Below are 15920 nucleotides of genomic sequence, written 5' to 3'. Positions count from 1 at the left end.
TTAGGTTTTTCTACAGCCGGCTCAGCCCCATTGTTTACTATGTGGAAATCGTGCACGAGCACGTTTAGCCAGATCACCGCTGACTTAAGCAACGCTGGTATTGAGGTGAGATGTGGAGCTAAATTTTGCTCTTCGCTCACTTTTCTGTGGCTAACGCAGCCATTCAGAAAACTCGTAATACCAGCGTTGTTTTAAGTGAGCAATGAAAAAAAAAGGCTCGTTAGCACCGCACGGCTCTACCGACAAAACTCGTGATCTAGCTGTTAGTCTGGTGAAGCAAGTCATGCTTGATTTCTTCTGTGAAAGGCGCTTCTAAGCATTTTGAAGCCCAATTCCTCTGAAAGTACAGTGTTTGTCTGAGTGATGTGAAGGGAGTATTGCCTGCTGATGCTATGTTTTCACCTATGGGAAATCTGGGGATTCATCTGCCACCTCCCTTTACAGATTGACATTATACTCCTCTTCCATTACCTCTGCTGATATGTTTCAGTACTGGTTTGGCTGTCTGCTATTTGTGGATGGGTGTCTTCAGGTAAGTATTTATCATTTTTTAAGACACTGTCAGCTATGTTTGGTACTTTATATTTTAAAGTTTTAATACATATTGCATATATGAGTCAGGTCTATGTTTATTTCCCTTTGCAGTCTAACAGTTTCAGCAAATTTTAGCAATTTTTTCTTACCTGGGGTTCCAGCTAGTTGTAACTTCGGACTTTTGCGGGCAAATTAGGCTCACAATGATGCAAAATGCTTCTATTTATTGCGTCAATATTTTTGGCGCAGAGGTTGCGTTTGTTGTGACGCGAGTCATGTCAATTCTTGCGTCTTTGTTGGCGCAATTTTTTTTTCTTTTGTTTAAATGTTATTTGTTCTTTTTTTGTTACATTTTGCAAGATGTCTCAAACTGATCCTGCCTCTGATGTTACTGTAGGAACCAAGTTGCCTGAAAACAAATCTACCAAAGCTAAGTGTGTATTTCTTAAATTAGCTGATCTTCCTTCTTCAGCTCAAATGTTTCTATAAGTACAAATAAATCTACTGTTAAACCTTCACAGTCTAATGTACATGATATTACTGTAGATATAAAAGATTATATTGCTGCAGCCACAGAGAAGGCTATGACTGCTATTCCGCCTTCAAATAAACGTAAAAGGTCTCTCCTAACCTCATAAATCCGATGAACTTTGTATTGATCAACAGCATGCTGATGTATTTTCTGCTGATGAGGATTTATCTGGCTCAGAGGATCCTACTTCAGACACTGAAATTGATAAATCAACCTTTCTTTTAAAGATTGAATATATTCATTCTTTGTTAAAGGAAGTATTGTTTACTTTAGGTATTGAGGAAACTAGTCCTCTTGATGACAAGAATAGCAAACGTTTGAATTCTGTTTTTAAGACTTCTGAGGATACTCCTGAAGTTTTCCCTATTCCAGATGCTATCTCTAATATGATTACTAAGGAAGGGTCTAAGCCTAGTACTTCTTTTAATCCTTCTTCTAGGTTTAAACAATTGTATCCTTTACCTGAGGCTAATTTAGAGCTTTGGGAGAAAGTCCCTAAGGTTGATGGCACTATTTCTACTCTTACCAAATGTACTACAATTCCTATGGAAGATAGTACTTCCTTTAAAGATCCCTTAGATAGGAAAATTGAATTTTATCTTAGGAAGGAATATTTACATACTGGCTATATTCTTAGACCAGTAGTTGTTCCACTGGCTTGTGAGTATCCGCGCTGCTATCGGTGACTGAAAGAAATCAAGATATTTGTTCTCACCTCTGTTCGTCTCATCCGTCTTACCCCTCCCGTTGAATCTCTCCGCTCTATCCCTCCGCTCTGTGGCGGTTGCGGGATTCTTCCGATGGCGTCTGACGTCACTCCCTCGTGACCGATCCTGACCAATGGGGGGCAGACTTGGCGAACAGTCATCCAGGCAACTGTCAGTTTAGACCGGTCTTGGCAGCAGAAAAAATTGCAGGTAAGTGCCCGTAGCTCCCTCGAGCAAACCCGGGCCAAACGCCCTGTAGCAGCACACAAAGGCCCTCTCCTTGGCCGAAATTTTCAAAAATTGTACAAGATTTGCCGCTTGGGTAAAAATATGAAAGCTTTATTCAAACATTAAAATTCTTATTGCTAACGTGCAGTAAACTTTAAATAGAAATCGTCACAGAATTAGGCCAGACTGACGCGTTTCGGCTCTTATGCCTTATTCATAGACTTATATTTGCTCAATCTTCCTGTGGGGCTTTAAATGCCCCCTCACAATCTCATTGGTTGCCTACTACTGTGAATTTTCATTCTCCTCCCTCTTGCTTGTCTGTCATTGGTTACAATAAGTCTCCCCCAACACACCTCTAGATACACTCCCCTTCCCTGTCTTGTCTAATCAACAGCTGAATATCTCAGCTGTACGTTAACTCTTTGCACTCAATTTAGTCTGATGACTCTTGCATCCAGAAAGCTGCGTATTGCAATCATTATTTACAAGCTTCGGGACAAATACTGTGTATTAGGCTATAGAAACCACTCTGTTTATTGAGGTGCACCTTTATTTATTTGTGCAAATTTAATTTGGTTGCTTAATGGCTACTCTCAGTTTTGTCCCGAATATTAGCGATTGTTAGAGTGCTTGTTAACATTTATGTTAGCTAAGGATTTTCTTGAGTGTGAATGGATAACAATTTAGTTAATCAATTTCTCATACACAATTATTCATGTTTTATTTGGTCATGGAGCCAGAAGCAACCCACCACTTATCGAAGTGTGTATCAGTGTTTCACTTATAATAGTTATCATGCTGTAGTCTGGTATGCACCTGGCCCCATGTCCAATGTGATTATTCCCAGAAATGTATTATATCATCTTTGATGTTGAGACCTACTGGTCTGCGTGTACTTAAAGTGAAAATCCAGTAGGCCTCTCTACTTCATTTGTCCTATTACCTCCTCTGGGTTGTTTGTCTATCACATCTATTACGGTCCATTTGAGGGCACTAACATCTCCCTGATGGACACTCAAAAAATGTTTGGCCATTCCAGTAGGGGTCCTCTCTTTATCAATATCGTTAAGGTGCTCCCTAATTCTTGCTCGTACCTCCCTAGAGGTGAACGCCACGTATTGTAGTCTGCACTGCTGGCATGTCACCAAATATACTGCATATTCGGTTCTACAGTTTGTACATTTTTGACATTCATAAACCTTATGTGTCTGTGAGGATTGAAATACCTTACTTACTGTTGTATATTTTTACTAATGGAAAAGACACTCACAAAAGAATACCAGATTTAGTGGGATAAAAGATCTTTAGAAAAATACATAGATATGAAAATGGTACCAAGGGGTCTCAGGATCAGGAAGTATCCCTCCTTTCAGGTAACAGAAGAATGGTTTATAAGTGAATGGAATGAGATTCTAACCGAATGTTCCATCAGGTTGATGAATGTAATAATCAAGAACAAAGATCAGAAATTAGAGGAAACCAGGAAATGTATTAAAGACATTCAGAAAGACCTTAACAGATTCATTGATCATGAACAATATGAACAATTAGATTCTATGCTGAGGATGACGATAGATGACCTGAAAAAAGAGGTGGACAAATTGAAATATCGTAAATACTTGAGGGATACTGAGGACTACACTAACAATAGAGTATACCAGTGGAACTCACAGAACCCCAGGAGAATGAGGCAGTCAAGGAAGAATAACAACAATAGAGGGACTGTAACAGGAGCAAAGGGACAAACATTGGAACAAGGAAAGAGACAAGTGACTTTCGTTGATACTGATTCGAGTGAAGATAATGATTTAAGAGACTTTGCTGATTATGCCATAAGTGGGGGTTCCTCTGAAGAAGAAGGACCCCAACACACATTTAATGAGAGTCCAGCTCCAAGTACATCTTTGGGCAGTGATAGTACCCCTCATCAATCCACACATAGTAATATCTCCACAGGGGTAGTGGGTATTTTAAAGAACAGAGGTAGAGGAGGCAATAGAGTAAACAAATATGCCAGCAGTGCAGAGTACAATATGTGGGGTGCACCTCTAGGGAGGTACGAGCGAGAATTAGGGAGCACCTTAACGATATTGATAAAGAGAGGACCCCTACTGGAGTGGCCAAACATTTTTTGAGTGTCCATCAGGGAGATGTTAGTGCCCTCAAATGGACCGTAATAGATGTGATAGACAAACAACCCAGAGGAGGTAATAGGAAAAATGAATTGTTCCGTAGAGAGGCCTACTGGATTTTCACTTTAAGTACACGCAGACCAGTAGGTCTCAACATCAAAGATGATATAATAAATTTCTGGGAATATTCACATTGGACATGGGCCAGGTGCATACCAGACTACAGCATGATAACTATTATAAGTGAAACACTGATACACACTTCGATAAGTGGTGGGTTGCTTCTGGCTCCATGACCAAATAAAACATGAATAATTTTGTATGAGAAATTGATTAACAAAATTGTTATCCATTCACACTCAAGAAAATTCTTAGCTAACATAAATGTTGACAAGCACTCTAACAATCGCTAATATTCGGGACAAAACTGAGAGTAGCCATTAAGCAACCAAATTAAATTTGCACAAATAAATAAAGGCGCAGCTCAATAAACAGAGTGGTTTCTATAGCCTAATACACAGTATTTGTCCCAAAGCTTGTAAATAATGATTGCAATACGCAGCTTTCTGGATGCAAGAGTCATCAGACTAAATTGAGTGCAAAGAGTTAACGTACAGCTGAGATATTCAGCTGTTGATTAGACAAGACAGGGAAGGGGAGTGTATCTAGAGGTGTGTTGGGGGAGACTTATTGTAACCAATGACAGACAAGCAAGAGGGAGGAGAATGAAAATTCACAGTAGTAGGCAACCAATGAGATTGTGAGGGGGCATTTAAAGCCCCACAGGAAGATTGAGCAAATATAAGTCTATGAATAAGGCATAAGAGCCGAAACGCGTCAGACTGGCCTAATTCTGTGACGATTCATTTCTATTTAAAGTTTACTGCACGTTAGCAATAAGAATTTTAATGTTTGAATAAAGCTTTCATATTTTTACCCAAGCGGCAAATCTTGTATATTCTTAGACCTGTTATTTCTATGGCTTATGTTGCTGCCTTAACTTTTTGGTTTGACTGTCTAGCACAGCAGTTATCAGATCCTGAATTGTCTAGCATTTTTCTTTTATTTCAACCTGATAATCATTTCATTTGTGATGCTATATTTGATAATATTAAGATTGATATCAAATCTATGTCATTTGCTATTTTATCTAGAAGAGCTTTATGGCTTAAATCATGGAATCCTGATATGGTGTCTAAATCTAGATTACTATCTCTATCTTTTCAAGGTAATACTTTATTTGGTTCTCAATTGAATTCTATTATCTCCACTATCACTGGGGATAAGGGAGTTTTTCTGCCCAAGATAAGAAATCTAAGGGTAAATTCAAAGCTCCCAATCGTTTTCATTCCTTTTGTCAGTTTAAAGAACAAAAAAACACTCCTTCCCCTAAGGCCTCTGGTTCCAATTGGAGACCATATACGAATTGGGATAAATCCAAGCCTTATAAGAAACCAAATACAGCCCCTAACACTGCATAAAGGTGCAGCCCTCAAAGCAGTTCAACTGTAAGGGGCAGATTTAAATTATTTTAAGACATTTGGGCAGATTCTGTCCAAAATCAGTGGATTCAGGATATTGTTTCTCAGGGGTATTGAATAGGTTTCAGAATAAGACCTCCAATGGGAAGATTCTTTCTTTCCCATGTTCCTACAAACCCTTTTAAGGCTCAGGCTTTTCTGAAGTGTGTTTCAGATCTAGAGCTTTCAGGGGTGATTGTTCCAGTTCCTCAACAGGAGCAGGGTCTGGGTTTTTATTCAAATCTGTTCATTGTCCCAAGGAAGGAAGATTCATTCAGACCAATTCTGGATCTGAAAATTCAGGATGGTGACTATAAGGACTATTCTGCCTTTTGTTCAGCAAGGTCATTTCATGTCCACAATAGACTTACAGGACGCTTATCTTCACATTACAATTCATCCAGATCACTATCGTTTTCTGAGATTCTCCTTTCTAAACAAGCATTACCAATTTGTCGCTCTTCCGTTTGGCTTAGCGACAGCTCCTACAATCTTTTCAAAGGTTCTCGGTGCCCTTCTATCTGTAATCAGAGAGCAGTGTATTGCGGTGTTTCCTTATTTGGACGATATCTTGGTACTAGCTCAATCTTTTCATTTAGCAGAATCTCACATGAAACAACTTGTGTGATTTGGTTGGAAGATCAATTTACAAAAGAGTTTCTTGATTCCTCAGACAAAGGTCACCTTTTTAGGTTTCCAGATAGATTAAGTTTTAGCTTGTCTAAACCTTCAATCTCTATCATTCCCTTCAGTTGCTATGTGCATGGAAGTTTTAGGTCTCATGACTGCAGCGTCCGACGCAATTCCATTTGCTTGTTTTCATATGAGACCTCTACAGCTTTGCATGTTGCACCAATAATGCAGGGATTATACTCAGATATAACAGTTGATATACTTAAATCCCAACATTCAATACTCTCTGAATCCTTTTTTAGTCCTTCCTGGACTGTGATCACAACAGATGCAAGACTTACAGATTGGGGAGCTGTCTGTGGTCTCTGACAGCACAAGGGTTTTGGGAACCTCAGGAGGCGAGGTTACCAATCAATATTTTAGAACTCTGTGCTATTTTCAGAGTTTTCAAGCTTGGCCTCTATTGAAGATATTGAAGAGAGAACTTTATATTCGATTTCAAACAGACAATGTCACTACAGTGGCATATGTCAATCATCAAGGGGGGACTTTGAGTCCTTCAGCAATGAAATAAGTATCTATGATACTTTCTTGGGTGGATTCCAACTCTTGTCAAATTTCTGCGATTCATATCCCAGGAGTAGACAATTGGGAAGCGGATTATCACAGTCGTCAGACTTTACATCCGGGAGAGTGGTCTCTCCATCCAGATGTGTTTTTTCAATTGCTACAGATGTGGGTCCTCCAGAAATAGATCTGATGGCCTCACATCTGAACAAGAAGCATAAAAGATACCTTTCCAGTTCCAAGGATCCTGATGTGGAGATGGTGGATGCTCTAGCAGTTCCTTGGTTTTATCAACTTGCAAAAAAATTTCCGCCTCTGGTTCTTCTTCCAAGATCATAATGGAACGATCTTATGTATTTCTGATAGCACCAGCTTGGCCTCTCCAGTTTTGGTATGCGGACCTTGTTAGGATGTCCAGTTGCCAGCCTTGGCCACTTTCTTTAAGCCAGATCTTCTGTCTCAGGGGCCGTTTTTCTATCAGGATCTCAAATCTCTAAATTTGAAGGCATGGAAATTAAACGCTTACGCCTAGATTTAGAGTTCTGCGGCCAAAGGGGTGCGTTAGCTACGCTGGCTTTTTTCTGGCCGCACCTTTTAAATACCGCTGGTATTTAGAGTTCACAGAATGGCTGCGTTAGGCTCCAAAAAAGGAGCGTATAGAATATTTAATGCAACTTCAACTCTCGATACCAGCGGTGCTTACGGACGCGGCCAGCTTCAAAAACGTGCTCGTGCATGATTCCCCCATAGGAAACAATGGGGCTGTTTGAGCTGAAAAAAAACCTAACACCTGCAAAAAAGCCGCGTTCAGCTCCTAACGCAGCCCCATTGTTTGCTATAGGGAAACACTTCCTACGTCTGCACCTAACACTCTAACATGTACCCCGAGTCTAAACACCCCTAACCTTACACTTATTAACCCCTATTCTGCCGCCCCCGCTATCGCTGACACCTGCATATTTTTTTTAACCCCTAATCTGCCGCTCCGTAAACCGCCGCTACTTACATTATCCCTATGTACCCCTAATCTGCTGCCCCTAACACCGCCGACCCCTATATTATATTTATTAACCCCTAATCTGCCCCCCACAACGTCGCCTCCACCTGCCTACACTTATTAACCCCTAATCTGCCTCACTCCCGCCTCAATAACCCTATAATAAATAGTATTAACCCCTAATCTGCCCTCCCTAACATCGCCGACACCTAACTTCAATTATTAACCCCTAATCTGCCGACCTAATCTCGCCGCTACTGTAATAAATGTATTAACCCCTAAAGCTAAGTCTAACCCTAACACTAACACCCCCCTAAATTAAATATAATTTAAATCTAACTAAATAAATTAACTCTTATTAAATAAATTATTCCTATTTAAAGCTAAATACTTACCTGTAAAATAAACCCTAATATAGCTACAATATAAATTATAATTATATTATAGCTATTTTAGGATTTATATTTATTTTACAGGTAACTTTGTATTTATTTTAACTAGGTACAATAGCTATTAAATAGTTAAGAACTATTTAATAGCTAAAATAGTTAAAATAATTACAAATTTACCTGTAAAATAAATCCTAACCTAAGTTACAATTAAACCTAACACTACACTATCAATAAATAAATTAAATAAAATACCTACAATTACCTACAATTAAACCTAACACTACACTATCAATAAATTAATTAAATACAATATCTACAAATAACTACAATTAAATAAACTAACTAAAGTACAAAAAATAAAAAAGAACTAAGTTACAAAAAATAAAAAAAGATTTACAAACATTAGAAAAATATTACAACAATTTTAAACTAATTACACCTACTCTAAGCCCCCTAATAAAATAACAAAGCCCCCCAAAATAAAAAAATGCCCTACCCTATTCTAAATTACAAAAGTTCAAAGCTCTTTTACCTTACCAGCCCTGAACAGGGCCCTTTGCGGGGCATGCCCCAAGAAATTCAGCTCTTTTGCCTGTAAAAAAACACATACAATACCCCCCCAACATTACAACCCACCACCCACATACCCCTAATCTAACCCAAACCCCCTTTAAATAAACCTAACACTAAGCCCCTGAAGATCTTCCTACCTTATCTTCACCTCACCGGGTATCACCGATCGGTCCTGGCTCCAAAATCTTCATCCAACCCAAGCTGGGGGCTGGCGATCCATAATCCTGCGGCTGAAGAGGTCCAGAAGAGGCTCCAAAGTCTTCATCCTATCCGGGAAGAAGAGGCCATCCAGACCGGCAACCAGCCAATAGAATGCAAGCTCAATCTGATTGACTGATCGGATCAGCCAATCAGATTGAACTTGATTCTGATTGGCTGATTCCATCAGCCAATCAGAATTTTCCTACCTTAATTCCGATTGGCTGATAGAATCCTATCAGCCAATCGGAATTCGAGGGACGCCATCCTGGATGACGTCCCTTAAAGGAACCGTCATTCTTCAGTTGGACATTGTCGGAAGAAGATTGGTCCGCGCTGGAGGTCTTCACGATGGAGCCGTTCCTCATTGGATGAAGATAGAAGATGCCGCTTGGATCAAGATGGTTGCCGGTCTGGATGGCCTCTTCTTCACGGATAGGATGAAGACTTTGGAGCCTCTTCTGGACCTCTTCAGCCGCAGGATTATGGATTGCCAGCCCCCGCTTGGGTTGGATGAAGATTTTGGAGCCAGGACCGATCGGTGATACCCGGTGAGGTGAAGATAAGGTAGGAAGATCTTCAGGGGCTTAGTGTTAGGTTTATTTAAGGGGGGTTTGGGTTACATTAGGGGTATGTGGGTGGTGGGTTGTAATGTTGGGGGGGTATTTTATGTGTTTTTTTACAGGTAAAAGAGCTGAATTTCTTGGGGCATGCCCCGCAAAGGGCCCTGTTCAGAGCTGGTAAGGTAAAAGAGCTTTGAACTTTTGTAATTTTGAATAGGGTAGGGCATTTTTTTATTTTGAGGGGCTTTGTTATTTTATTAGGGGGCTTAGAGTAGGTGTAATTAGTTTAAAATTGTTGTAATATTTTTCTAATGTTTGTAAATATTTTTTTATTTTTTGTAACTTAGTTCTTTTTTATTTTTTGTACTTTAGTTAGTTTATTTAATTGTAGTTATTTGTAGATATTGTATTTAATTTATTTATTGATAGTGTAGTGTTAGGTTTAATTGTAGATAATTGTAGGTATTTTATTTAATTTATTTATTGATAGTGTAGTGTTAGGTTTAATTGTAACTTAGGTTAGGATTTATTTTACAGGTAAATTTGTAATTATTTTAACTATTTTAGCTATTAAATAGTTCTTAACTATTTAATAGCTATTGTACCTAGTTAAAATAAATACAAAGTTACCTGTAAAATAAATATAAATCCTAAAATAGCTATAATATAATTATAATTTATATTGTAGCTATATTAGGGTTTATTTTACAGGTAAGTATTTAGCTTTAAATAGGAATAATTTATTTAATAAGAGTTAATTTATTTCGTTAGATTTAAATTATATTTAACTTAGGGGGGTGTTAGTGTTAGGGTTAGACTTAGCTTTAGGGGTTAATACATTTATTATAGTAGCGGTGAGCTCCGATCGGCAGATTAGGGGTTAATTATTGTAGGTAGCTGGCGGCGACGTTGTGGGGGGCAGGTTAGGGGTTAATAAATATAATATAGGGGTCGGCGGTGTTAGGGGCAGCAGATTAGGGGTACATAAGGATAACGTAGGTGGCGGTCGGCAGATTAGGGGTTAAAAAAATTTAATCGAGTGGCGGCGATGTGGGGGGACCTCGGTTTAGGGGTACATAGGTTGTTTATGGGTGTTAGTGTACTTTAGAGCACAGTAGTTAAGAGCTTTATAAACCGGCGTTAGCCCAGAAAGCTCTTAACTACTGACTTTTTTCTGCGGCTGGAGTTTTGTCGTTAGATTTCTAATGCTCACTTCAGCCACGACTCTAAATACCGGAGTTAGAAAGATCCCATTGAAAAGATAGGATACGCAATTGACATAAGGGGATCTGCGGTATGGAAAAGTTGCGGCTGAAAAGTGAGCGTTAGACCCTTTAATGACTGACTCCAAATACCAGAGGGCAGTAAAAACCAGCGTTAGGAGCCTCTAACGCTGGTTTTGACGGCTACCGCCCAACTCTAAATCTAGGCCTTAGTGATAGAGGTTTCTCTCAGTTATTAGCACTATGATACAGGCTCGTAAGTCTGTTTCAAGGAAAATTTATTATTAGGTTTGGAAAACCTATATTTCATGGTGTTTAACTCATGATTCTGCTTGGCATTCTTTTAGGATTCCTAGGATTTTACAGTTTCTTCAGGATGGTTTGGATAAGGGTTTGTCTGCAAGTACTTTGAAAGGACAAATTTCTGCTCTTTCTGTCTTATTTTATAGAAAGATTGCTAAACTTCCTGATATTCATTGTTTTGTTCAGGCTTTGATTCATATTAAATCTGTTATTAAATCTAATTCTCCTCCTTGGAGTCTCAATTTGGTTTTGAATATTTTACAGGCTCCTCCTTTTGAGCCTATGCATTCTCTGGACATTAAATTACTTTCTCTTAAAGTGTTATTTCTTTTGGCTAACTCTTCTGCTAGAAGAATTTCTGAATTGTCTGTTCTCTCTTGCGAGTCTCCTTATCTGATTTTCCATCAAGATAAAGCTTTTTGCGGACTTCATTTAAGTTTTTGCCTAAGTTTGTGAATTCTAACAACATCAATAGGGAGATTGTTGTTCCTTCTTTGTGTCCTAATCCTAAGAATACTCTTGAAAGGTCTTTACATTCTTTGGATGTGGTAAGAGCTTTCAAATATTATGTTGAGGCTACTAAAGATTTCAGAAAGACTTCTAGTCTATTTGTTATTTTTTCTGGCTCCAGGAAAGGTCAGAAAGCCTCTGTTATTTCTTTGGCTTCTTGGTTGAGACTTTTGATTCACAAATCTTATTTGGAAGCAGGGCAGTCTCCGCCTCAGAATTACAGCTCATTCTACTAAATCAGTTGCCACTTCTTGGGCTCTCAAGAATGAAGCTTCAGTTGATCAAATTTGCAAAGCAGCAACTTGGTCTTCTTTGCATACTTTCACTAAATTCTACCATTCTGATGTTTTTGCTTCTTCGGAGGCAGCCTTTGGTAGAAAGGTTCTTCAGGCAGTTGTCTCAGTTTGATTCTAATGCCTTTGAGGTTTTTTGACATTTTTAAGAAAACAATAATTTTTGGGGATTTAATTTTTCAGTGGAAATAGCTGTTTTTATTGTATCCCTCCCTCTCTAGTGACTCATGGACTTCCACATCTTTGGTATTATATCTTATACATTACTAGCTCATGGACTCTTGCCACTGAAATCAAAGAAAAACATAATTTATGTAAGAACTTACCTTTTTGTGGTTATGATTTTTTTGTATAGAGCACATTATTTTTTCCAGTTCCTCTTTTTGTATGCTTTTTACTACTTTTTTTACACCTCACGTCTTGGCTAAACGTTAAACTAAGGTATAAGTGAGGTGGGAGGTGTATTTATAGGCATTTTGAGGTTTGGGAAACTTTGCCCCCTCCTGGTAGGAATGTATATCCCATACGTCACTAGCTCATGGACTCTTGCTACTATGAAAGAAATTGATTTATCAGGTAAGTTCTTACATGAATTATGTTACATATATATATATATATATATATATATATATATATATATATAATATTTATATAAATACACAGAGAGGTTAAGTCTTAAAGGGACAGTCTAGGCCAAAATAAACTTTCATGATTCAGATAGAGCATGTAATTTTAAACAATTATCCAATTTACTTTTATCACCAATTTTGCTTTGTTCTCTTGGTATTCTTAGTTGAAAGCTTAACCTAGGAGGTTCATATGCTAATTTCTTAGACCTTGAAGGCCACCTCTTTTCAGAATGCATTTTAACAGTTTTTCACCACTAGAGGGTGTTAGTTCACGTATTTCATATAGATAACACTGTGCTCGTGCACGTGAAGTTATCTGGGAGCAGGCGCTGATTGGCTAAACTGCAATTCTGTCAAAAGAACTGAAATAAAGGGACAGTTTGCAGAGGCTTAGATACAAGATAATCACAGAGGTTAAAAGTGTATTAATTTAACTGTGTTGGTTATGCAAAACTGGGGAATGGGTAATAAAGGAGTTATCTATCTTTTAAAACAATAAAAATTCTGATGTAGACTGTCCCTTTAACTTCTTCCTTCTGCTCTGTTTTCCATTTAACCCTTGGCTGCCACGATATATATATATATATATATATATATATATATAATATATATATATATATATATATATATATATATATATAATATATATATAAAGCATGTTGTAAATGTAAGATTTTTACATTATATTTTTACATTATAGCTATTTTTTATTTTTTTATTTTTACATTATAGCTTGGTTGTCTTCTGAGGCACCTCATGGGTTAAATGCAGAACAAAGCATAGGGAGGACTATAAGACCTGACCTCTAAAGCTAAAAAAGGATAAATTGACTATCCTCAGTTGTAGTAGCAGAAAGAGAGAGAAACATTAGACAGGCCCTGCACAGACAGGAAGATGACCTGTAATGGCCCTCCCTTTCAGACCTAGCTGTGGAGGGGGTGGGTCCCTCTGCTTTCATCACACCACAGTGCAGTGTCGTAGCATGGGTTGTCAGCGCCCAGAGCAAGGCAAGTATTGTGCCCCCTAACCCATTAGCACTGACTGAGTCTCTTCCACCAGTACAGTAGGGATTGACTATAGTACCTCACTGTACCACCTCACTATGGCCTAGATTTGGAGTTTGGCGTTAGCCGTGAAAACCAGCGTTAGAGGCTCCTAACGCTGGTTTTGGCCTCCCGCTGGTATTTGGAGTCAGTGATTAAAGGGTCTAACGCTCACTTTTCAGCCGCGACTTTTCCATACCGCAGATCCCCTTACGTCAATTGCGTATCCTATCTTTTCAATGGGATCTTCCTAACGCCGGTATTAGGAGTCGTTTCTGAAGTGAGCGTTAGAGCTCTAACGACAAAACTCCAGCCGCAGGAAAATAGCAGTAGTTAAGAGCTTTCTGGGCTAACGCCGGTTCATAAAGCTCTTAACTACTGTACCCTAAAGTACACTAACACCCATAAACTACCTATGTACCCCTAAACCGAGCTCCCCCCACATCGCCGCCACTCGATTATTTTTTTTTTAACCCCTAATCTGCCGACCGCCACCTACGTTATACTTATGTACCCCTAATCTGCTGCCCCTAACCCCACCGAGCCCTGTATTACATTTATTAACCCCTAACCTGCCCCCCACAACGTCGCCGCCAGCTACTTACAATAATTAACCCCTAATCTGCCGACCGCAAAGCGCCGCCACCTACGTTATACTTATGTACCCCTAATCTGCTGCCCCTAACACCGCCGACCCCTATATTATATTTATTAACCCCTAATCTGCCCCCCACAACGTCGCCTCCACCTGCCTACACTTATTAACCCCTAATCTGCCGACCGGACTGCACCGCTATTATAATAAAGTTATTAACCCCTAATCCGCCTCACTAACCCTATCATAAATAGTATTAACCCCTAATCTGCCCTCCCTAACATCGCCGACACCTAACTTCAATTATTAACCCCTAATCTGACGACCGGAGCTCACCGCTACTAGAATAAATGGATTAACCCCTAAAGCTAAGTCTAACCCTAACACCCCCCTAAGTTAAATATAATTTAAATCTAACGAAATAAATTAACTCTTATTAAATAAATTATTCCTATTTAAAGCTAAATACTTACCTGTAAAATACATCCTAATATAGCTACAATATAAATTATAATTATATTATAGCTATTTTAGGATTTATATTTAGTTTACAGGCAACTTGGTAATTATTTTAACCAGGTACAATAGCTATTTAATAGTTACCTAGTTAAAATAATAACAAATTTACCTGTAAAATAAATCCTAACCTAAGATATAATTAAACCTAACACTACCCTATCAATAAATTAATTAAACACAATTCCTACAAATAAATACAATTAAATAAACTAGCTAAAGTACAAAAAATAAAAAAGAACTAAGTTACAAAAAATAAAAAAATATTTACAAACATAAGAAAAATATTACAACAATTTTAAACTAATTACACCTACTCTAAGCCCCCTAATAAAATAACAAAGCCCCCCAAAATAAAAAATTCCCTACCCTATTCTAAATGAAAAAAGGTAAAAGCTCTTTTACCTTACCAGCCCTGAACAGGGCCCTTTGCGGGGCATGCCCCAAGAATTTCAGCTCTTTTGCCTGTAAAAAAAAACATACAATACCCCCCCCCAACATTACAACCCACCACCCACATACCCCTAATCTAACCTAAAACCCCCCTTAAATAAACCTAACACTAAGCCCCTGAAGATCTTCCTACCTTGTCTTCACCATCCAGGTTCACCGATCCGTCCTGAAGAGCTCCTCCGATGTCCTGATCCAAGCCCAAGCGGGGGGCTGAAGAGGTCCATGATCCGGTCAAAGTCTTCATCCAAGCGGGGCAGAAGAGGATCTTCCATCCGATTGAAGTCTTCATCCAGGCGGCATCTTCTATGGTCTTCTATCCGGAGCGAAGCGTCAGGATCCTGAAGACCTCCAGCGCGGAACATCCATCCGGCCCGACGACTGAACGACGAATGACTGTTCCTTTAAGGGACGTCATCCAAGATGGCGTCCCTCAAATTCCGATTGGCTGATAGGATTCTATCAGCCAATCGGAATTAAGGTAGGAATTTTCTGATTGGCTGATGGAATCAGCCAATCAGAATCAAGTTCAATCCGATTGGCTGATCCAATCAGCCTATCAGATTGAGCTTGCATTCTATTGGCTGATCGGAACAGCCAATAGAATGCGAGCTCAATCTGATTGGCTGATTGGATCAGCCAATCGGATTGAACTTGATTCTGATTGGCTGATTCCATCAGCCAATCAGAAAATTCCTACCTTAATTCCGATTGGCTGATAGAATCCTATCAGCCAATCGGAATTCGAGGGACGCCATCTTGGATGACATCCCTTAAAG

The sequence above is a fragment of the Bombina bombina genome, chromosome 8 (genome assembly GCF_027579735.1).
Source record: "Bombina bombina isolate aBomBom1 chromosome 8, aBomBom1.pri, whole genome shotgun sequence".
NCBI lineage: Eukaryota > Metazoa > Chordata > Amphibia > Anura > Bombinatoridae > Bombina > Bombina bombina.
The sequence above is the reverse complement of the archived record's forward strand: the minus strand, read 5'-3'. Positions refer to the sequence as shown.